Below are 26,386 nucleotides of genomic sequence, written 5' to 3' on the forward strand. Positions count from 1 at the left end.
GTTGAGATGGCGGGGAGAAAGGCAACCGGATACAAGGTGGAGTCCATAGATTGCCAAACCTGCCTATCGCTACCGACCATCCTGGAGTGCAACCAGATTCCTGACAAAGGGTCAGAAATACCTTCACGGGAGGTGTCAACACATCAATCCCATCTAAAGCGTATAGCCCACCTGATACCTGAGATGGATCCAGGAACCCCAATAGCTCTACTTCTGGGAAGAGATATACTACAAGTCCACAAGGCTATAGAATGTATAAACGGCTCCAGGAACGCTCCGTACGCACAGAGGCACGACCTTGGATGGGTCATCATAGGAGACGTCTGCCTAGGAGGAGCACACAAGCTGGCCTTAGTCGACAGCATGCTTACCAATACTCTTGAAAATGGACATCCATCTCTCTTCCAGTCATGTAAGAGTAGCTTCCTGGTAAAAGAGTTGCTCCTCTACCTTGTCCATTAGCTGATCATTCCTGTGAAGACCACACATGTGATGGCGACCAAGATCACATAGAGTGCACAGTTTTCCATAGAACAAGAGAAGACAACAAGGTAGCAATGTCCATAGATGACAGACTGTTTTTGGACATCATGGATCGAGAGATAGTAAGAGATGAGTCAAAGAGTTGGATGGCCCCTCTACCATTTAAACCCCAGAGGCAACGGTTACCCAGCAAAAGAGAACCTGTCTACGGTCAATTTGTCTCCCTCAAACGCAAATTTCAGAAGGCACCTGAAATGAGAGAACACTTCTTTGCCTTCATGGAGAAAATACTTCAGAATGGCCATGCAGAAATTGCATCTGTACTCCAAGATTCCGAGGAATGTTGGTATCTACCCATTTTCGGCGTGTATCATCCTAAGAAACCTGGTCAGATAAGAGTAGTATTTGACTCAGGCACCAGATTGGGTAGGTGTCTCGCTAAATGATTATTATTATTATTTATTGTTATAGCGCCATTTATTCCATGGCACTTTACATGTAGGGAGGGGTATACATAAAAGCAAGTACAATAATGTTGATCAATACAAGTCATAACTGGTACAGGAGGAGAGAGGACCCTGCCCGCGAAGGCTCACAATCAGTGGCGTAGCAACTGTTTGTGGCGCCCGGGGCGGTCGAAAAATTTGCCGCCCCTTTGGTCGTTGAAAATCCGGAAGCATCCGAAGAGCCCACACTACACTCAAAGATCTCTGCTGTTATTATTTCTAAATTTCTAGACTTTCATCTTCTTGCAGTTCTCTATATATATGTATGTATTAGCTTGATGATGCTGGATGAAGACCTAATGGCTTTTTTTATAATAATTTTTAATAATGTGACAGAAAAAAAACAAAGTACAAATTATTTTCGAAACTTGGGTATAGTTGTTTTATTTGTAACAGTCACGTAACACTCACTAACAATTATGATTCATTATTCAGGCCATGTTCAAAATAGTTAATTCGACTACAAAAAGAACTGCTGCAATGTATGAACTCAATGCAAAATTTACAAACAAACTCTTCGTGCTTTCCTTTCGGCAAAGTTTTTGATAACAGTATCAAAATTGAGACCATCAGCAAGCTCCCTCTCTATGGAGAGGATTGCCAAGTCTGTAAGCCTTGTTTGACTCATTGTAGATCGAAGATAGTTCTTTATGAGCTTCAATTTGGAAAAGGAGCGCTCGCAGCTGGCAACGCTAATAGCTCGGGTAAGGAAGATGCGCAGCAAGATAACAATATTAGGGACAGAATCTCCAAGGCGATATCTCTGTATGAAGCTCAAAACTTCAAAAGGTCCGTCGATTCCGTCGTTTCCTGAAGCTTCCACAAAATACTTCAATCTTCTCCTTTCGACCAAGAATTCCTCTTTTTCCACCTCGTCATCAACTTCGCTGAGCTGGCAATCGTAATTATCATCAAGCAGATTTGAGGGTGCAAGGACAGCGTATTTCTTTGCAAGATCATGAACTTGTTGAAATCTGCTGTATATTTCTTCAGTCAGCATGTCTATGACAGACAGCATTTCCCGTCTCAACTCAGCATCAAATGTCATCACTGCATCAGTCGATCCGTCACCATCCATTCGTTTCTTTTTCCGAATTCTACGCTCCATGCTTATCCCCATTTCAGAGCAGAGCTTCTTGGATTTGTGCATTGCACTGTCCACCATTGCTTCCCTATTCTGAAGGAGGTAATCTCTCAACGCTGTGAGCTTGACAGAACTTTGGTGCAGATCCAGCCCTTTTGTTTGAAGATACTTCTGCGCATCATTGATTTCTGGCAGAACAGATTTCCAAAGGCTCAGAAATGACAGAAACGGAAATGACAGTAATGAGGTGAGCATTAAAGATGCATCTGTTCTTGTCGTCACATTTTCTCCTTCTTCTGTGAGCTGTTCTAGGGCCGTGACGACTTCTGATAATTTGTTCGCCACAACATTTACAGCATCTGCTCGACTGCTCCATCTAGTCTCCACAAGCCGTTTGATGCTTAGACCAGTCACCTGAATCAAAACATCCCAGCGATGCGTAGATGCAGAAAAGAACGAAAACAACCGGTCCAGTGTGCCGAAACATGTCACAGAGTAAATCGACACAGAAGCTGCATGTACACAAGCCAGATTCAGGGAATGGTTTGAGCATGGCACAAACAGAGCTTTCGGGTTGATTTCAGAGATGCGCTTCTGGACACCTGATCGATGGCCTGCCATAACAGCAGCATTGTCATAAGCCTGGCCACGGCAATCATCTATCGGAAGCCCATCATTCTCCAGTTCTGCCAATATCAGTCTGGAAATTTCCTCTGCGCTTTTACCCTTTGTCTCAATGAAGCGGAGAAATTATTCCTGCACCTTCACTTCATTTCCGTCCAGTTTCACGTAGCGCAACACCTCGCTCATCTGGTCCTTGTGAGATATATCCGGAGTGCTGTCAAAAATTATGCAAAAATACTTGCTTTCCTTTATCTGTGCGATGATTTTCATTCTCACATGCTCTGCCAAAATGCTCACAAATTCATTTTGAACTTCTGGTGACAGATAAGAAGTAACGATTTTCTTTCCCAGCTTAACTTTTACCAAATGTTCGCGGAGCACAGGGTCATACTTGGCCAACAAATGAACCAATTCCAAAAAATTGCCTCTATTTTCCTGGCCTTCTTCATCTTTGTGGATGTCTTCCCGGTGACCCCGTAGTGCCAAATTCTGCTTGGAGAGAAATCAGACGATATCCAGTAATCTAGCTAGAATTTCTCGCCACTTCTTAGTCTCCTTCTCAATAACACCTTCCATAGCTTTGTTAATTGTCTTTCCTTCAGCAAGCCGGATCTCTAGCTCCTTCCAGTTGAGGAATGCCTGAGCATGTGATGTGCTAACTTCGTGTTCATGTACTTTAGGATTTAATTTTCACCAGTTCCTGAAGCCCTCAGCAGCAGAAAAACTGGACAGCCCAGTTGAAAAAAGTCTGCAGCAAAAGCAGAACAGGGCCTCTTTCAAAGGAGAATACACCATCCATGTTCTCAAACTTTTCTCTCCGTTCCGCAAATCACGAAAAAACCATGTCTTTGTAAGTTTCCTCGTGTCACCTTTTGTTTTAGTTCCTGGTCGCGTTACTTCCTTGAATTCACATTCGAGGTGCTGCACAGCAGCATATCCCTGCCGGACAATCATAGCGCGAATTTCATGGTCAATCTTAACAGGCCACATACCAACATCAGTAAAATCAGTTGGTATGTCCGTTTTCAGACCGACTAGTGGTTGCCCTTCCAATGCTTCAACTTCACGCGCACCATCTTCCGCATCACCGACTGTTTCCGCATCATCGACATGCTCAATGGCGCCTTCGGCAGTATCAACGTTAGCAATATCAACTTCATCTTCAGTCTCAGCATGAATGTCGTCTTTTGCTTCCACCACTTCGGCTGTAGGCGTAGATGTCTTTTGGATGAACTTTAATAGCGCGCCTTTATTCTTTGCTGCCTCCTCTTCTTTGGCTTTTTTCTTTTTACGGAATGCCGCACCGCTCTCTTTTACTCTCTTCATTATGATGCCTTCACTTACAATTCACGCAAAGATTCTTGAAAATTCACGCATAGGCCAAACTAATTTGGCAGGATGTGCATCAACGTTGCCGCAGGGCCGGCTGTGTTTCAACGTTCTGTAATGGCCAGCATGTAAAAAAAACACAAAGAGAAGGGGCGCAATGAGGAGTATGTATAGGGCCAAATGGTCACTCACATATTGGGGTTGTGCTGTGCACCTCTGCTTCTCCCCAGCATTGTGAGTGTGCGGCGGTGTAATTAGAGCACTAGGAGAGCACACCTGGTCACAGAGATTAAGGTCTGTCACTAGATTTGCAGAACTAACTTTTGTTCAGTTCAACATGATATTAATGACATCTGAATTTAATACTGCCCCTATGTACAAGAATATAACTACTATAATACTGCTCCTATGTACAAGAATATAACTACTATAATACTGCTCCTATGTACAAGAATATAACTACTATAGTACTGCCCCTATGTACAGGAATATAACTACTATAATACTGCTCCCTATATACTGTACAAGAATATAACTACTATAATACTGCTCCTATGTACAAGAATATAACTACTATAGTACTGCCCCTATGTACAGGAATATAACTACTATAATACTGCTCCCTATATACAAGAATATAACTACTATAATACTGCTCCCTATGTACAAGAATATAACTACTATAATACTGCCCCCTATGTACAAGAATATAACTACTATAATACTGCTCCTATGTACAAGAATATAACTACTATAATACTGCTCCTATGTACAAGAATATAACTACTATAGTACTGCCCCTATGTACAGGAATATAACTACTATAATACTGCTCCCTATATACAAGAATATAACTACTATAATACTGCTCCTATGTACAAGAATATAACTACTATAGTACTGCCCCTATGTACAGGAATATAACTACTATAATACTGCTCCCTATATACAAGAATATAACTACTATAATACTGCTCCCTATGTACAAGAATATAACTACTATAATACTGCCCCCTATGTACAAGAATATAACTACTATAATACTGCCCCTATGTACAAGAATATAACTACTATAATATTGTTCCTATGTACAAGAATATAACTACTATAATATTGTTCCTATGTACAGGAATATAACTACTATAATACTGCTCCCTATGTATAGAGAATAATATATTTTCTTCAGATGAGCACATTACAGGTAAGTATATATTATATAATGGAATATAACAGGGTTTATATACAGAAATAGAACATGATGTGAGGAGTATATAGGTAGAGGTGTGCGTACACTGGTATATACCACATCTTCTGTATAATACCATGAGTGTTATATAGTGAGATGAATCACACTTTGCCATGTGCATATCCTTTCTATAGGTGGATCTCACATCCCCGGTTGTTTATAGGGGTATATAGCTTCTATAGCTGACTCCCAAGTGTGTATACGGGTATATAGTTTTTGTAGACTACTGCCAGGTGTGTATATAGCTTCTATAGGTGGCTCCCAGGTGAGTATATAGGGGTATATAGGTGTTCCCAGGGGTGTATACTTGTATATAGCTTCGATAGGTGGCTTCCAAAGGTGTATACAGGTGTACATAGCTTCTATATAAGGCTCACTGGTGCCCCCATGACTGGCTTACATGACTGGCATAAAAGATTGGCGTACATGACTGTCTTACATGACTGTGTTACATGACTGGTGTAAATGACTGCCCTCCATGACTTGCATACATGACTGGGTAACATAACTGGCATACATGACTGGCTTACAAGACTGACATAAATGATTTGCAGACATGACTGGCGTAAATGACTGGCATACATATCTGTCTTTCATGACTGTCTTTCATGATGGGCCTACATGACTGGCGTACTTCTGGCATACATGATTGTCTTACATGACTGTTGTACATTACATGACTGGCGTACATGACTGGCGTATATTACATGACTGGCGTACATTACATGACTGGCATACATTACATGACTGGCATACATGACTGGCTTACATTACATGACTGGCGTACATTGCATGACTGGCATACATTACATGACTGGCATACATGACTGGCTTACATTACATGACTGGCGTACATTGCATGACTGGCATACATTACATGACTGGCATACATGACTGGCTTACATTACATGACTGGTGTACATGACTGGCGTATATTACATGACTGGCGTACATTACATTACATGACTGGCGTACATTGCATGACTGGCTTACATTACATGACTGGCGTACATGACTGGCGTATATTACATGACTGGCGTACATTACATGACTGGCTTACATTACATGACTGGCGTACATGACTGGCTTACATTACATGACTGGTGTACATGACTGGCGTATATTACATGACTGGCGTACATTACATTACATGACTGGCTTACATTACATGACTGGCTTACATTACATGACTGGCGTACATGACTGGCGTATATTACATGACTGGCGTACATTACATGACTGGCTTACATTACATGACTGGCGTACATGACTGGCGTATATTACATGACAGGCGTGCATTACATGACTGGCTTACATTACATGACTGGCTTACATGACTGGCATACATTACATGACTGGCATACATGACTGGCTTACATTACATGACTGGCGTACATGACTGGCGTATATTACATGACTGGCGTACATTACATGACTGGCTTACATTACATGACTGGCGTACATGACTGGCGTATATTACATGACTGGCGTACATTACATGACTGGCATACATTACATGACTGGCATACATGACTGGCTTACATTACATGACTGGCGTACATTGCATGACTGGCATACATTACATGACTGGCATACATGACTGGCTTACATTACATGACTGGCGTACATTGCATGACTGGCATACATTACATGACTGGCATACATGACTGGCTTACATTACATGACTGGCGTACATTGCATGACTGGCATACATTACATGACTGGCATACATGACTGGCTTACATTACATGACTGGCGTACATGACTGGCGTATATTACATGACTGGCGTACATTACATGACTGGCTTACATTACATGACTGGCGTACATGACTGGCGTATATTACATGACTGGCGTACATTACATGACTGGCATACATTACATGACTGGCATACATGACTGGCTTACATTACATGACTGGCGTACATTGCATGACTGGCATACATTACATGACTGGCATACATGACTGGCTTACATTACATGACTGGCGTACATTGCATGACTGGCATACATTACATGACTGGCATACATGACTGGCTTACATTACATGACTGGTGTACATGACTGGCGTATATTACATGACTGGCGTACATTACATTACATGACTGGCGTACATTGCATGACTGGCTTACATTACATGACTGGCGTACATGACTGGCGTATATTACATGACTGGCGTACATTACATGACTGGCTTACATTACATGACTGGCGTACATGACTGGCTTACATTACATGACTGGTGTACATGACTGGCGTATATTACATGACTGGCGTACATTACATTACATGACTGGCTTACATTACATGACTGGCTTACATTACATGACTGGCGTACATGACTGGCGTATATTACATGACTGGCGTACATTACATGACTGGCTTACATTACATGACTGGCGTACATGACTGGCGTATATTACATGACTGGCGTACATTACATGACTGGCTTACATTACATGACTGGCTTGCATGACTGGCATACATTACATGACTGGCATACATGACTGGCTTACATTACATGACTGGCGTACATGACTGGCGTATATTACATGACTGGCGTACATTACATGACTGGCTTACATTACATGACTGGCGTACATGACTGGCGTATATTACATGACTGGCGTACATTACATGACTGGCATACATTACATGACTGGCATACATGACTGGCTTACATTACATGACTGGCGTACATTGCATGACTGGCATACATTACATGACTGGCATACATGACTGGCTTACATTACATGACTGGCGTACATTGCATGACTGGCATACATTACATGACTGGCATACATGACTGGCGTACATTGCATGACTGGCATACATTACATGACTGGCATACATGACTGGCTTACATTACATGACTGGCGTACATGACTGGCTTACATTACATGACTGGCGTACATGACTGGCTTACATTACATGACTGGTGTACATGACTGGCGTATATTACATGACTGGCGTACATTACATTACATGACTGGCGTACATTGCATGACTGGCTTACATTACATGACTGGCGTACATGACTGGCGTATATTACATGACTGGCGTACATTTACATGACTGGCGTACATTACATGACTGGCGTACATTTACATGACTGGCGTACATTACATGACTGGCGCACATTTACATGACTGGCATACATTACATGACTGGCGTATATTACATGACTGGCGTACATGACTGACATTGACATATATGATGGCTTACATGACTGGCGAATATGACAGCTGTGCCGGCCGGCCCGCCGCCGCGTACGTGACTGGTGGAGGCCAGAGAGCAGTTGAAAAGTTGTGGCATTTTTTTAGGCGTTAGGACGCTGATATCTGCTCTTGATGGAGGCGTTTGTATCCAGCACTGACTACATTACAGGCAGCTGGAGTTATAGAAGACGCCAATCTCCAGGCGGTGTGTGTGGCAGCACTACAATTAGACAGAATGTACCTTAGACTAGTCCTAAGCCTGTACAGTGTGCAGCACAGTGTTTGGCTCTGTGTTCCTTCACTCGCGTTTCGTCCAGCTTCTTCAAGGGTGTTGTCCCCTAACTAACTGAATTTGCGCACCCACAGAGAAATAATGCTCATAGCGAATCCTCTTCATGTTCCCACCCAGTATATCCCTTTCATGGACCTCATACCTCCCCCCCATGCAGTATGACTACTTCACCACTCTTCTCTACACAAATGAATGCCCCCCCCGGGCCCCCCACCCCGACCCTGCAGTAATCCTCCACACGCAATAATGCTTTCTGTACACTGTCTCCACATACAAGCAGCCCACTTGCCTTTCTAAATGGAACACAAAACACCCATGGGTCTCCTCTCCAATATCCTGATGTAAATAATTCCTCTCTCATTCTTTCCATGGCTATATACCTGTCAGAATTGAGAATTGCCTGTCACATCATGATCCTTACTCTGAATGTTTATCTGCAGGCCAGTGTCTCCCTCCCTCCCCTCACAGATATCAGGGGCAGCGCTTCCCGCCGTCCCCCTCACTCACCGGCTACTGGCGTAGCGCGGTGCTCACAATCTACAAGGGATGGGTGAAAATACAGTAGGCGAGGGTAGAGCTGGTCATGCAGCGGTTTGGTCGATCGGTGGTTACTGCAGGTTATAGGCTTGTCGGAAGAGGTGGGTCCTCTGGCTCTTTTTGAAGGTTTCGATGGTAGGTGAGAGTCTGATATGTTGTGGTAGAGAGTTCCAGAGTAGGGGTGATGCGCGAGAGAAATCTTGTATGCGATTGTGGGAAGAGGAGATAAGAGGGGAGTAGAGAAGGAGATCTTGTGAGGATCGGAGGTTGCGTGCAGGAAAGTACCGGGAGACAAGGTCACAGATGTATGGAGGAGACAGGTTGTGGATGGCTTTGTATGTCATGGTTAGGGTTTTGTACTGGAGTCTCTGGGCAATGGGGAGCCAGTGAAGGGATTGACAGAGGGGAGAAGCTGGGGAATAGCGGGGGGACAGGTGTATTAGTCGGGCAGCGGAATAGATTGGAGGGGTGCGAGAGTGTTCGAGGGGAGGCCACTGAGCAGGAGGTTGCAGTAGTCAAGGCGAGAGATAATGAGGGCATGGACTAGGGTTTTTGCAGATTCTTGGTTGAGGAATGAACGGATTCGTGAAATATTTTTGAGTTGAAGTCGGCAGTAAGTGGAAAGGGCTTGGATATGTGGTTTGAAGGAGAGATCAGCATCAAGGATTACCCCGAGGCAGCGAGCTTGTGGGACTGGGGAGAGTGGGCAGCCATTTACTGTAATGGATAGGTTCGTTGGGGGGGTCACGTGAGATGGGGGAAAGATGATGAATTCTGTTTTGTCCATGTTAAGTTTCAGAAATCTGGTAGAGAAGAAGGATGAAATAGTGGACAGACATTGAGGGATTCTGGTTAGCAGGGAGGTGATATCTGGTCCAGAGATGTAGATCTGTGTGTCATCAGCATAGAGATGATACTGGAAGCCATGAGATTCTATAAGCTGCCCCAGGCCAAAGGTGTAAATGGAGAAGAGCAGGGGTCCTAGGACTGAACCTTGTGGGACGCCGACAGATAGGGGGTGAGGTTAGGAGGTGGTGTGTGAGTGGGAGACGCTGAATGTCCGGTCTGTTAGGTATGATGAGATCCAGGACAAGGCCAAGTCTGTGATGTCTTTTTGTCTTGCCCAGACCTCAACAACAGACTTCTAGGAGTAATTCTTCGCTTCCGCAAAGATGCAGTGGCATTCATGTCTGACATACAACAGATGTTTCATTGCTTCCTTGTCAAAAAAGAAAATATAAACTATTTGAGGTTTTTCTGGTACCACGATAATGACCCCTACAAGGACATTGTGGAGTATCAGATGAAAGTACACATCTTCGGGAATGGCCCTTCCCCTGCTGTCGCCATCTATGGTCTTAGACATTCAGCCAGAGAGGGCAAGGCAAAGTACGGGTCGGATGTTAGATCGTTTGTGGAGAAGGATTTCTACATGGACGACTGCTTGAAATCTACACCCACAGATGAATCGGCAGTAAGTCTCTTAAAGAGGACACAAGAAATGCTAGCTTTGTCCAACTTGAGGCTGCACAAAATTGCTTCCAACAGCTAAAAATGATGGCAGCATTTCCCTCTGAAGATTACTCAACTGATCTAAAAGACTCCTCTAGGATTTGTAACCCCTGTAACTATCCAAGGTAAAATGATGTTGAGAGACTTCACCCAAGAGATGTTTGAGTGGGATGATCTGCTTCCCATGGAGAAGAGAGATTTGTGGGTAAAATGGTAGAAATCTTTAGAAGTCTTGTCAGATCTTTACGTGGCACGACCATATGCTTCTGTGCCATCAACAGAAGTCAAGATGCAAAGGCTCAGTTTCTTGTGCGATGCCTCAACTAAAGTGATTGCAGCAGTAGCATATCTGAAAACTACTGACATCAAGGAACAATGCCATGTAAGGCTTGTTATGAGCCGGGCAAAATTAGCACCAGTCCAGGAGCACACAATACCGAGACTGGAACTCTGTGCGGCTGTGCTAGCAGTAGAGTTAGTTGAACTTATCTCGACAGAAATTGACCTGGAAATCAAGGACGTTGAGTTCTACTCAGACAGCAAGGTAGTGCTTGGGTACCTTTGCAACGAAACTCAACGCTTTTACGTTTACGTCAGCAATCAGGTGCTAAAGATCAGGAGATCCACTTGCCCTAAACAGTGGCCCTATGTGTCCACACACCACAATCCTGCGGACCACGCAACTAGATCCGTTGAATCAAGACACCTTAAGGACACAGCCTGGTTTTTGGGCCCTGCATTCTTATACGGTTCAACACCTTACAGTGACAAATCAGACACCTTTGAACTGGTAGATCCAGATGCAGATGAAGAAATTCGCCCTCAGGTATCCGCTCTTTGTACGGTGACTTCTGACAATCACCTCAAATCCCACCATTTCGGCAACTTTTCATCTTGGAACTCGCTTGTTCATGCCATTGCTTGTTTAACTCATGTGGCTCAGTCTTACAAGTCAACATCACCCACCAGTCAAAAGTCTTGTAAAGGTTGGCACCACTGCAAGCACACCTTTACCACTTCAAACCTGGAAAATGAAGTGGCAATAGTTAATGCCAAGCGGGGAGTGTTCTGCCCTCTGAATAGGGCAAAGATGTTTCTATTATGTGCTGGGTTAGTTAGAGCACCATCTAGTGGTCTTTGATAGCATTTACAGCCTGTGTCTTTAACAGAAGCAATACACATGGGATTGAAGCAATGCTCTGTGGGAAGGAAGCAATGTATTCTGGGACAAAGAAGGTGCCATTTTCTTCTTGTATTTCATAAGGACAGACGTATTTATCTGTCCTCCTGTTAAATCTCCAACTTAAGTTCGTTATCCGGGTAAAACATATCTGGTAAGCTTAATATCTTTCTTACAATGCAGTGTGTGCAGAAATGTTATTAGCTGTATAGCAGTCAGTGCTCAGTAGATGTAATTAGACACCTGTGTTTTTTCTATGTAAGTTGCATCACACTGAATACTTCCTGTACTTGTGTTAGCTGTGTGATCATCTGCCCAATACTTACTTATGTCATTTGTATTCTTTATAGTTTTACCGCTTGCTCGCATGTTCTATACTCTTCACAAATAAACAAGTTAGACTACAGAGAACAGTCTGCTTATTTTGGAAGACAGAGCCGTGGTTTATGCTGTATGCTAGAGTGTATACTGTGTCAATGTGTATGAAGGTACAGCAGGTATCATATTGCTCAGCCATAGGGTATTACATTTGTTTTTACATTTCTTTGCTATAAAATCCTTGAAAAACTTGTTCAAAGTTTATTGGTATTATATTTCTCACCCATAGTGAATTACATTTTCTTGCAATCAAAAAACTTGTTCAAAATGTATAGGTATTATATTCCTCTCTCATAGATTATTCCATGGTCTGGAGTACATTTCATAGCTATATAACCTTCAAAAAGCTTGTTAAAAATTTATCAGTATCATATTGCTCATCAGTAGGGTATTACATCTTCTTGGGTACATTTCGTTGCTATAAAACCATCAAAACCTTGTTCAAAATGTTATTGCTATTATATTGCTCACGTATAGACTATTCCAGCATCTGGAGTACATTTCCTTTGTATATAACACTGAAACGTGCGTAGCCGTTATGAGTCTAGGAGTATCGATACATGACCATTTGAACAGAATGTATATGATGCCCGCTTTTATGTCAAATACAGGGTCTATCTGAGTCCCTAATTTTTGACAGTTCTTGTTTCCTTTATAAATATTAAATAGAAGAAATCAATTTTGGTTTACTTACCATATTTTTTGGACTTTAAGACACACTTTTTCCCCAAAAAAATTGTGAGAAAAATGGGGGATGCATCTTATAGTGCTAACACGGGCTTACAGGGGGGGTTGCGCCAGTGGTGTGATGTGGCAGCGGCAGAGGTGCGGCGATGCTGAGGCGCAGTGGGCGGTGCGGCGTGCACCCGAGCAGGGTCCCTTCCTCAGGTGTGGTGACGCCGCGGCCCGGTGTCCACAGAGAGCAGAGCCTGGTGAATCACGGGTTTCTTGGTGGCAGCGGCCATCTTCCTGAAGCTGCGCGTGCGTAGATTGAGTTCTCTGCTTCCCGGGGATTCAGAAAAATGGCCGCGGGAGGCCGCGAGTGCGCAGATTGAGATCGTGGTGGCCATTTTCCTGAAGCCAAGTGCACAGATTGAGATCTCGGCTTCACTCGGCTTCAAGAAAATGGCCGCTGCAATCTCTATCTGCATACGTGCGGCCTCCCGCTGCCATTTTCCTGAAGCCCCAGGAAGCAGAGAACTCAGTATGCGCACGCGCGGCCTCAGCAAGATGGCCGCCGCCACAGAGAAACCCGTGAATACCCGGCTCTGCTCGCCTTGGACACCGGGCCATGGTGACACCTGAGGAAGGGACTCTGCCCAGGTGCACTCCGTACTGCCCACCTCATCACAGAACCTTTGCGGCCGCCACACCACTGCCGCAATCCCCTGTGGCCAGCAGGCTGCGGTGTCACCATATTTCTGGCATCCAAAGGAAGGGACCCTGCTAAGGTGCACTCCCCACAGCCCACACCGAACATCAGCATCACCGCACCGCCGACACCGGGCTCCGGGACTGCAGCATTGCCCCACTTCTCTTATCCTGAGGAAGAGACCATGCCTCCTGTGACCCTGCTGTACCACTGCCAGCCCTCAGGTAAGATACGTTAAATTCGGGCAACAAGACAGACCCCCATCTTATAAAAATCTTTTTTCTGCTATTTTCCACCTCCAAATTTGGGGTGCGTCTTATGGTCTGGTGCGTCTTATAGTACGAAAAAATACCGTAAATTATTTTTTTTACATCCTTTTTAAAATTTGCCTTATGTACAGGTCACTATCCATGAAAAAATGTTTCTTAACATTTTTTTTCCTGTAAACTCCAATTTCTCATCGATTTTGAATTTTTTATTGCAACTCCTTAGAGTGGAGTAAAAGTGTGACACCATGGTTCTCAGCAGTGATCTGTTGAATCAGAGATGCTTCCAAGGCTCTTAACCATGGTATTCTTCTTTTATTCAGCACTTTTCCTATCCACTTGAACATTTTCACTGCCCCCCAGACCTCTTTGTAGGGTCTGCCAAAAAAAAGCTCGACTTTCTCATTGACTCTCATTATACTTGAAATGAGCATGCGAGTATTAGGAATTGTTCGGTTCAAGCAACGAGCACCTGAGCATTTTAGTGCTCACTCATCCCTAATATTTAAGGACAATATATTTTTAAGCTTTAATACTTCAAGACTACTATCAAGTAGGAGCTAAAATTACTGCATTGAAAGTCAGTGTGATAACAGTATGACAGCGAACAAGTCTTTGAAAAATGATAAGCTTGAACCTGGCAAATTGATTTTTTCTAAGGATCATTAGGCAATAAAATGCAGATCTTCCTTTTAAATCTACTGTCCTTCCTGTATAGTTACTCTCACAGAAAAAAGGAAAATGTACCATTTATTGTTATTACCATTTATAATCCGTGTTATTGCTATTTGTATTCAGTAGGAGAGGGCGAGTCTCATAAAATTGTGTACTGCTGAACAGAGTATTTTTTGTCATTTGACATTTGCTTTCTTTTATTTTGAATATGAATTTATCATCAATAGCTTGAAGGATTCCCCACTTCATAAAACATAACCTTTATTTAGTCATTAAAGGGGGTCTGTCTCCCCATCAGCTGCGGCCGCCAACATCAGGGGCTTACCTGCAGCATTCTGTAATGCTGTAGATAAGCCCCCCGATGTAACCTGAAAGATAAGAAAAAAGAGTTAGAGTATACTCACCCTGGCGTTCGGTCCGGTCCGATGGGTGTCGCCGTCCGGTCCGGCGCCTCCCATCTTCATATCTTTATACGATGATGTCCTCCTCCTTGCTTCTCCCTCGGCTCCTGCGCAGGTGTACTTTATCTGCCCTGTTGAGGGCAGAGTAAAGTACTGCAGTGCGCAGGCGCGGGACATCATCATATGAAGATGGGAGGCGCCGGACTGGACAGCGACACCCACCACACCCAACTCCGCCCCCGGTAAGTATAATCTAACGTGTTTTTCTTATCTTTCAGGTTTCATCGGGGGCTTATCTACAGCATTACAGAATGCTGTAGATAAGCCCCTGATGGAGGTGGCCGCAGCTTATAGGGCTAAAATAGGGTGACACATTCCCTTCAAAACCTGAGACAACACAATAACAAACAAAATGGTGCTCGTGCAGATCAGTGCTCATTAAAAAATGGTTTGGTCTCACCACTAATGACGGACATAGAGATCCCGGTCTGTTTTCAGATGTATCCTGCCGGGTACTGGATCCAAATGAGGGGAGAAGGAGAGCATAAAGGGAGAGGGATGTAAATGTCCAGTATTTCCCTATCTCCCTGTCGTGCCCAGGTATTGCTCTTGTCCTCACAAGGACAGGCCCCAAGTGGACCCTATAGTGACACCCCCAAAGATGATAAGGGGTTAAATTCTCCCTACGTGTTTCCTCCCCAGTAATGGGGATTCATCAGGGGAGTTGAACAGATAATTAAAGGGGGTAAAAAGAAGTAATTTTTTTTGTTCATAAATGAAAAAAGGCCTTGCTGTGGCTAGGTGCCTTAACCGACAGAATGACTGTCCATGTCACTACCGGAAAAATGAGTCCCATATATAAGTAGTAAAGTTGCCTTAAATAGGCCCTATTATGTGTAGGCCCCGCCCCCCGGCATCTGACCTCATGAAGGATGGCCAGATTGATGTCCAATGAGTCTCCAAATAAAATACAGACCAACCTATTGATGAATTGTTCAATTAGCACAGCCCTCATATCTCATTGAATATGCCAGGTCGTATCCCTATAGTCCCAAGGTGTTACAATGATTATGAAATCACTCACCCATCTCTCTATTATTCCTTTATTTCAAAGAACTCTGGAAGTAACCGCGCTATTCGCGATACATCACTTCCGATTCCAGGAGCTCATGCATTCCACAGTGGAACGCAAACCGGAAGTGACCGCACAGTCAGCGGTACGTCACCTCTGGTTGGTATTTCATTCCTGCATCTCAAAATGAAGCGCTATTCGCGGTACATCACTTCCGGTTCTAGAAGCTCATGCGTTCCACAGTGGAGCGCAAACCGAAAGTGACCGCACAGTCAGTGGTACGTCACCTCCAGCTGATAATTCATTCATGCGTCCCACAGTGTGCACTGCATTTATGTTATAGAATTCCTTCCCCACCTCAATAGATTCGGATTAAAGAGAGAGAGAAAAGGAATAGACCACACAATGGGGATCACCCAACATAAGATTTAGCAAAAATTTGTAACAATCTTTATTTAGACACAAACAACTAAACACCCAATTGTTAAAAACATTAAGGGTATGTGCACACACTGCAGATTCACCTGCGGGTTTTTTCCCGCGGAACCGCAGGTAAAGTGACCTGCGGTTTTGCTGCAGTTTGGCCTGCGGTTTTGCCCTGCGGTTTGACACCTGGACAATGGAATAGGTGGCAAACCGCAGCAGAATCCGCAGAAACAATTGACATGCTGCGGAAAAAAAAACGCAGCTTTTCCGCAGGTAAAAAACCGCAGCGTGAGCACTGCGGTTTTGAAAACCCATAGGCTAACATGGTAAAGTACCATGTCTGCGGAACTGCTGCAGTTCTGCAGGGCCAAAACCGCAGCAAAACCGCAGCAAAACCGCAGCGTGTGCACATACCCTAAAAGTTAGTCACACATGTGACTTGAACATCTAGGTTCACAATAGAACCAAACCCTCATAACTTCACCTCCACAGAAAAACATCTCAATAACAGACCAAATATGTATGTAGATAGCATACCACAGTATAAAAGGTTTTTGCATGTAAACTGGCTCACATTCATAAATAAATGCACACACCAAAAATACAAATATTGGCAATTGATAGCAGAAAAATAAAACAATATAAAAGCCACATATGCTATATACACAGGAAGAGATGGTATAAACCATATATCAGCCAATTATAATAAATATATATGATCTAATTTACCTGTGAGAAATTGCACAAAAAGCCCACAAACAGTATCTGGCCTATATAACACGCTAATGCAATGTTATTGATCAAATCCCTTAGAAGTCCATTTATTTCCCTAACAACCGCTCAGACTATCATGTTTGACCAAGCGCATTGAAATAAACCTCAATAGATTCGCACGCCACACAATTTCCACACCTATAGCAACCTGTAGGTTTCTTTGGTAGCCAAGTTTTAACCCTGGGTGGAACAAAGTGGCTATGCACCTGTAAGGGGGTGGCATTGCAATGGACAATAGAGACAAGCTGCCCCTTAAGAGACAGCACCCCCTTGGTTAGAGCAGTGGGACATTCTGCGCTTCCCTGCTGTAATAAAGGCTGTTTGGTTTCAGCTGCCAGAATACAAAGGGGAGGGGCTGCTTTTCTGTGTGGGGAAGAGACCAGATTTCTGCAGGAAGCAGGTGTGCCTGCCTGAGCTTTGACAAAAAGAACGTTTAGTCTGCGACTGTGACTTTGTAAACTATTCTGGGGATTAAAAGGTGGCTTTCCTGTCTTGCCGTGAGATGCCACGAAGAAAAGACAAGAAAGGAACCTAGAGGAGGAATCCTTCAATGGAAGTCTTCAAACAGAGGCTGGACAGACATCTGACTGGGATGATTAACGAATCCTGCTTTGAGCAGGGGGTTGGACCAGATGGCCCAGGAGGTCCCTTCCAACTCTACGATTCTATGATTCTATGACTCTATGAATCCACCTTTTCTAGGAGCATCATTGAACTTGCACACAAGGAAAAGATCACATTGCACAGAGCTTCCAGGAAGAACTGCGCACCATCTTGCAAAGCTTCAGGGGCCCCAGGAATGGACTGAGATACCAACTACTGTGAGTGTTAACCCCATGTGCGCACATGTTTAGGGCATAGGATAGGCTGCAATAGACAGAGCACTGTAGCCGTGCAGCTGGAGTAGCAGCGGCCAGTCAGGTTGTAGTTAGAGTAGCAGCATACTGTACTTTATTGCATTGTTTGGCCTTTTGCAAAATACACTGGCCTGTAATAGTTCGTGCACCGTGCCATTTGTACGGCCCAGCTAGAGAATATCACTTTTGTAAATTGTTTTATGTCATAGCATACCCCTGTTTACACTTTCCTAACACTGCATTCCTTGCCTGTAAATAAATTAACTCTTTGTTACTTGCACCTCATCTTGTGTACCATAGTCTCCCTGCATTGTAGTGGTCCCCCGGCCATCGCTTCACACCAGCTGGTCATTGAGGGTTTTACATTTTCTATATGTTATTTGGGGAGTTTCCCCAATCACATCCCTCAGGTCCTCATCCATTTTTAAGATATTCCAATGCCTATTAATGATCTCTCTGACAAAGGGTGCTCCTTTGGCAAAGGAGCAGATCAATCTCATTGGTTGACGTGCCTCCATATCTCTCTCACAAGATGTCAGTAGTCCTGATCTCTGTTGCCTACTAGCATGTTGGAAGAGCCTTGATGGTAGATTTGACCCTATGGTATTCTGATGGCAGGAATATTGATTGCCAATTTTTACATTCATACATATATAGTACCCAGCTAAGAGGAATCGTCTACAGTATCTGTGCCAGCAGACCTCCGCCTTTCCTCCTTTTGTTCCTCATTGATATATGTCTCCCTTCCCTTCTTTTTTGCCTGCTCCTTTAATTCCCCATTCTCTTTCCCTGCTAATTATTTTAATGAGAATTTATATGATATATCTAGTATTGCGCATTCCCACTGGTTTTTGTGCATCATTAATCATTATTTATTTGAGGGTTCATATTTTAAGGGATGTTTGTAAATTTTATTATGTATAGGTGGTGCCCAGTAAACTTGAAGTGCACCAGAGGGATTCTACAGGTATCCTCTATAAATTGCAACCAAGACTCCCTGATATTTTTGAGGATGATATACAGCACTACAAGAAAGGAGCGCTGTTTATCTTTATTTAATGAGCATACAGTAGAAATCATGCCTTTGTATACATCAATGCCTACCCGTATACATAGGTGATGGCATGCTATTTGTTTGTCATGTTCGTCATTCCTAATATAAGGGAGGAGACTCACTACCCTCTGGTGTGACCAACTCTGTCCGCGGTGCGCTCCACTGTGGGACGCATGAATGAATTATCAGCCGGAGGTGACGTACCGCTGATTGTGCGGTCACTTCCGGTTTGCGTTCCACTGTGGAACGCCTGAGCTCCTAGAACCGGAAGTACCACGAATAGCGCTTCACTGTGGGAAGCAGGAATGAATTACCAACCGGAGGTGACGTACCGCTGACTGACCGGGAGATAGGGAAATACTGGACATTTACATCCCTCTCCCTTTATGCTCTCCTCCCCTCGTTTGGATCCAGTACCCGGCAGGATACATCTGAAAACAGACCGGGATCTCTATGTCCGTCATTAGTGGTGAGACCAAACCATTTTTAATGAGCACTGATCTGCACGAGCACCATTTTGTTTGTTATTCTGTTTATTGTGTTGTCTCAGGTTTTAGGCTATGTGCACACGATGCGATTTTTAAGCGTTTTTGCCGTGATTTTCGTCGCAAAAACGCTTAAAAATCGTGTACAGAACGCCCCCCATGCATTCCTATGGCATTCCGCACATGCTGTGCTAATGCTGCGCTTTTTTCCGCGGCGGAATCGCATCGCGGAAAAAATCGCAGCATGCTCATTCTTTTGTGCGGAATCGCAAAGAATTGCCGCGATTCCGCACCCATAGGAATGCATGAGAATCGCTTACTTCCCGCATGTGGCTATGCCCACCATGCGGGAAGTTAAGCGTCTCATGTGCGGTTGGTACCCACGGCCTCAATAGTAAAAGATAGGATGTTAAAATTCTAAAAATGCTAAAAAAAAATAAAAAATCGGGGTATATTTACCTTCCGGTGTCCCGTGCTGCATTCCCGGCCTAAGCGTTCCCAGTAAGGTCCTGTGATGACGTAGTCTCGCGTGACTAGCGGTCTCGCGAGATCACTATAGTAACGCGAGACTACGTCATCACAGGTCTCGCAAGGCATTACTGGGAACGCTGAGGCCCGGGAATGCAGCGCGGGACGCCGGAAGGTAAATATACCCCGATTTTTTTTAATTTTTTTTAGCATTTTAACATCCTATCTTTTACTATTGATGCCGCATAGGCGGCCTCAATAGTAAAAACCTGGTCACACTTGTCAAACACTATGTTTGACGAGTGTGACCAACCTGTCAATCACTTTCCAAGCGATGCTTCAAATCGCTTGGAAAGTGCTTGAATATCGCACGCGAAAATCGCGGCAAAATCGCGATCATAATCGCGGTAAAATCGCGGTGAAATCGCGCGGAAAAAAACGCGCGATTTCTGGGAAGGAGTCTGGTTTTTAGTGAGCGTTTTAAAACGCTACGTGTGCCCACAGCCTTAATGACTGATTAAGGCTGTGTGCACACGATGCGTTTTTTTAAGCATTTCCGCAGCGTTTGAGCCGGATAAGACGCTGCAGAAACGCTTAAAAGATGCATCAAATTAATTAGCATGCATTTTTGGCTTTCTGTGCCAATGCATGCGTTTTTAACCGCTCAGGAATCGCTTAGCGGCTAAAAACGCAGCATGCTCATTAATTTCCGCATTGCTGAGCGTTTTTAGCCATCCCCAATGATCCCAGAAATCGCGTGTCAAAAAAACGCGTCAAAAACGCGTCAAAATCGCGTCAAAAAACGCGTCAAAATCGCGTCAAAAAATGCGTGGAAAAAGACGCGCGATTTCTGGGAAGGGGATCCTTTTCCTGAGCGTTTAAAAACGCTAGCGTGGGCACATAGCCTAAAGTGGGGAATCCTCCAAGCTACTGATGATTTAACCCCTGAGGGTTTTTTGTATGGTAGTAAGAATCTTGCACCATAGCTGATTTTGTGAATATCAATTTACCATGATTGATGATGCTAATGTATGCCGCCGTGCAGCTCAAAATAGAAGTTATTGAATAAATTTGTGATAGTAGTAACACCTTTAGGAACTTTAAAAGGAATCTGTCACCCCCTTGGACGTATATAACCTATTAATATGGGCATACAGGTAATAGAAATGTTACAGTAGTCCTATCTGTACGCCTCATATTAGCGGTCTTGTTGCAGAGAAATGTTATAATCTTTCCTTATGCTATTGATTTCTTTCAAGCTCTGGGACGCGCGGTGCCTGGAAGAAATCCCTGCCCCATGTCTTCATGGTAATACTTACTCCCTCCCATCAGCGTCAGTTATGGCCTCAGAATCCCGTGCTTGCGCCCTGTACTCCCTCAGGAATACATACCTCATCCTCTCTTCTGTTGGTGCTGCTTTCTGGGTTTCTCTGTGCAGGCGCCTGCGAGTCACTGTGACATCCTGTGTGCGCCCTGATAATATGCTCTCCCCACTTCCACCATTGCCCAGTCATCGCTAGGAATCAGGTGATGACTATGCAGGGAGGAAGTGGGGAGAGCACCTTATTGTCGCGCACACTGGAGGTCACTGAAGCGGATGTCGCCGGCGCCTGAGCAGAAGATTCCTGAATGCAGTGCCCACAGAAGGGAGGATGATGTTCACACGTGGTCAACATTGTTGGTACCCCTCGTTTAATGACAGAAAAACCCACAATGGTGACAGAACTAACTTGAATCTGACAAAAGTAATAATAAATAAAAAATCTATGAAAATGAACAAATGAAAGTCAGACATTGCTTTTCAACCATGCCTCCGCAGAATTTAAAAAAAGTAAAACTCATGAAATAGGCCTGGACAGAAATGATGTTACCCCTGAAAATAATGTGACAAAAGGGACATGTTAAATCAAGGTGTGTCCACTAATTAGGATCACAGGTGTCTACAATCTTTGAATCAGTGAGTGGGCCTGTATAGAGGGCTACAGATACTCACTGTGCTGTTTGGTGACATGGTGTGTATGTGGTACTCGCAGGTACGCAGGATGCAGTGTCGAGTCACGAGACAACTATGGTGCTTTTTAAGAATACGTTTATGGGACTTGAGGGGACTTTCCTCAGTCATGGCCTGATCACCGAAACAGGGGTAACACAGGTTGCCCACACAGGGGCTCTAAACAAGCAAACACAGTAACGCAGCACACGACTACTCACGGCAACGGCCGGTCACTATAGGGCCGCGGTTTGGCCGACTATGGATCCTTAAGTCTAGAGTCTACTTAGCCGTCAAGATATCCCTCGCCATTTGGGCTGGTGGTCTTTCGGCGAAATAGTTGCTGGGCCCAGTTGCTGAGGTGTTGACACAGTCTTCGCGCTCTCCAGCACGCTGAGGATACAGGAGCCCCACAGGCCCCGGCGGAGTCCTTGGGCGGATGGGCCGCAGCGCCCGGACCTGGGCAGGCGGCAGCGATGTATAGTGGCGAGTGACACGCCACCTGCGCAGCTACCGGCTGCGACCGAGAGTCCGCGATCAAGAGAGGCCCGGCTTCTGCTGTGGACTGGAGCGGGACAGTCGTGGCCGCCGACGGTGCAGTGCTGGCCACAGCCAGTGGTGAAAGACGGGCGGCCGCGGCTGGCAGGGAACAAGATGCGGTCACGAGCTCAGGGGAGGCAGCCGCGGGCGACCGCTGGTAGGCCGCAGCTGCGGGCAGAGGGGAGGCAACAGCGGCCGCAGGCTGTGCTGGAGCCGCAGTGGCCGCGGTCTGGAGAGGAGCAACAAGTCTTGGATGGCTCTCTGGATACCGTCCCTCTGGAGTCCTCAGTCGGCGTCCTCCCTGGCGCTGGTGAGTCGCTCTAGCTTGCAGTCGCTCCCACGCTCTCCTGCTGTGTCTCTCCCGGTCTTCTGAGTCATCGTCTGGGGAATTCCCCGCCTCCTTTATACCAGTCCCTCCCCCAGCCCACCTGTCAGTCACAACGGTCCATCCTCGAATCCTGTCCCCCGGGAACAGTTTCCCCCAGAACCCAGATGACGGCTCCTCTGGTTCCGGCCCTGACTCTCGACGGGGGCCATTCCTCCCACATTCCCCCGCCCTGTATGCTCGCCAGTCCTCGGACAAGGGTTTCTGTAGATTTGTATTAGTTCCTTGGGATGACAGTCCTTGTCGAGATATGAACTGGTCCTGTTCGTAACAATCAGGGGGTTTGCCAGCTGTTGACCGCTCGGAGTGTCGAAGCTCGGGTGTAGTGGAGTCTTCTGGGGTGGTGGAGGGTGGTCGACTATTTGGTTCTGGTGGGATTTCCGGGTCTACGGTAGTGCCACTACTGGGGTGCCCCGCAGGTGTGATGGGGAAGTCCTCTTCGTCATCCAGGTCCCAGACCGTAAGCAGGGGGTCAGGGACCTGGGGGGTCGGTTCGGGTCACGGGGGATCGGTAGACGTGCATGGTTGTAAAATGTTACGGTGCACAACCCGAGTGAGGGGCGCGTTGTTTCCTTCAGATTGTATTTCGTACACAGGCCCGTTGGGGCTTATTCGACGCAACACTCGGTACGGGTTCACTTCCCGACAGTTTTCTAACTTGTTTTGGGGGCGTTGATCAAGTACAAGTACCCGATCCCCAGCTTGAAAGTCAATGGGTGGGGGTAGTGCTCCTCCTTGGTGTTCTAGATCCTGGAGCTTCGTATGGACGATACGATGGAGGGTCTGCAGCCGATGCCGGTGGTTTCGGACCCATGAGGAAACCCTGGTCCAGGGTTGTGATTCCTCCGGGTTCAATTCCACCTCCGTAATGCCTTTGCCTTCTCGTCCGAACAGCAATGAGTAGGGGGTGTAACCAGTCACTCGATGTACCCGATTGTTATACACCCACACCAGCTCGGGGACATATTCCGGCCAGTGGGCCTTGCGGTCGCTCTCTAGGGTGCGCAGTATTTGGATTAGCGTACAATTGAATCGCTCGCAAGCTCCATTTCCCTGCGCATGGTATAGCGTAGTCCGCGATTTATCGATCCCGTAAAGATGGTGTAGCTCTTCCATGACTTTTCCCAGGAAGCACGCCCCTTGGTCCGAATGTATTCGTTGTGGACAGCCGCACACTTGAATAAAGTTTTTACAAATCGCATAGGTGGCTGACTCCGCTATTTCGTCTCGGGTGGGGGTGACCACGGCAAGCTTGGTGAAATGGTCCACCATAACGAGGCAATGTGCATACCCCTGATAGGCAGGACCTATGGTTAGATAGTCCACCGTAAGAAGCTCCAGAGGGGCTGATGTTACAATAGTTTGCACCAGGGCTCGTTGCGCTGGGGGTTTAGCGAGTTCACACGAACTGCAGGTTCGACAAACTTCTTATACAGCAGCGTGCAAGCGTGGGTGGTACACTCTCTGCTGTAGCCATTGTAAAGTCTTTTGAGCACCGAATTGAGCCCCTTTTCATGGGCTTTCCGGACCAGTTGGTTGAGATGGGCTCCGGGAATGATCACCTGCCATATCGTAGCTGACGTGGTTCGTGACGTGGCTTTTCGATATAAAAGTCCTTTTTTTATGGCTAGTTTCTCCCACTGGTGCAACATCAGCAGCATATCTTGGGTTAAAGTCTGTCTTTGTGAGGCCGTGGGCAACTTACCGGTGGCCACCCATCGGCGCAGGAGTCCAATTTCTGTATCTTCTTGTTGCTGCTGGATGCAGTTGTTGCGGGGCTGTTCCAACATCCCTCCTAGGAGTCCCGGATGAGGCGCTTCCTGCGCGTTGATTGTAGGCGCGGCGGTGGGGAGGGCGAACGGCATCTCGTCTGCCTCTAATTCATCGCCTCGACTTCTCCCTGGGGTGGTGTGTCGGATTCTGGAGAGCGCGTCGGCGTGCACGTTTCAGCTTCCCGTTTGTAGATGATCTTATAATTGAATTTGGCCATCTGAGCCACCCACCGTTGCTCGAGGGCCCCCAGTTTGGCGTTCTCCAAATGGGCCAATGGGTTGTTATCGGTCCGCACTACTACCTCGGAGCCCGCCAGGTACTTTGCGAATCGCTCCGTCATTGCCCACACCACCGCGAGGAGCTCGAGCTTAAAGGGGCTGTAATTGTCCGCGTTGCGTTCTGAGTCGTGCAGCGACCGGCTACCATAGGCGATCACTCTCTCCCGGCCGCCCTGCACCTGTGACAACACAGCTCCTAGTCCCTGAAGGCTCCCGTTGGTATGTAGGATGAACGGTTGCGAGAAATCCGCATATGCCAATACCGGGGCGTCTGAGAGCGCAGCCTTAAGATCTTGAAACGCATCCTTTTGCGGTTGCTGCCACTGGATCTTCCGACCATTCGCCTCGGCGGGAGCCCCCTTTAGCAGTTCCTGCAGGGCTCGAGCTCGGCATGCAAAATTTTTCATGAACCGACGGTAGTAGCCGGCCAGCCCCAAGAAGGCCCGCACGTCTTTCACCGTCTCAGGGGTAGGCCACCCCTGGACGGCAGCGACCTTTTCCAGGGATGGTCGGACGCCCTCCGCCGAGACCGTATGCCCCAGGTGCTCGATTTGGGTGCGGAACAGGTGGCATTTCTGGGCTTTACCTTTAACCCGTACTTCTGCAGCTGGCCAAGCACCTGCCCCAACTGCTTTCCTTGTGGTCCTCGAACGTGGCGGAGTAGATGATAATATCGTCCAGGTATATCAACGTGGCTTCAAAGTTGAGGTCTCCTAGACACCGCTCCATCAACCGCTGGAAAGTTCCTGGGGTGTTGGCCAGCCCAAACGGCATCCGATTGAACTCGAGCAGTCCCGTGGGAAGGATAAATGCCATCTTGGCCCTGTCTTCCTCCGACATTGGCACCTGCCAGTACCCACTGGCCAGGTCAAGGGTTGAAAAGTACATTGCGTTCCCAAGGGCGGACAGAGACTCTTCTATGCGGGGCAGTGGATACGAATCCTTGATGCTGCAGGCGTTCAACTTCCGATAATCCACGCAAAAACGCAAAGTGCCATCTTTCTTCCGAACCAGGACAATAGGGGCCGCCCAAGGGCTTTGGCTCTCTCATATGACCCCCTTCCGAAGCATTTGGGCTAACAGAGTTTTCACTTCCTGGTATAGCTGTGGTGGTATTTGCCGATACCGCTCCCGGATGGGGGCCGCTCCTGCCGTGGGGATCCCATGCGTGTTGGCCGTAG

This window comes from Dendrobates tinctorius, unplaced genomic scaffold, assembly GCF_039654945.1.
Source record: "Dendrobates tinctorius isolate UK_male_01 unplaced genomic scaffold, ASM3965494v1 ptg000044l, whole genome shotgun sequence".
In the NCBI taxonomy this organism is placed as follows: Eukaryota; Metazoa; Chordata; class Amphibia; order Anura; family Dendrobatidae; genus Dendrobates; species Dendrobates tinctorius.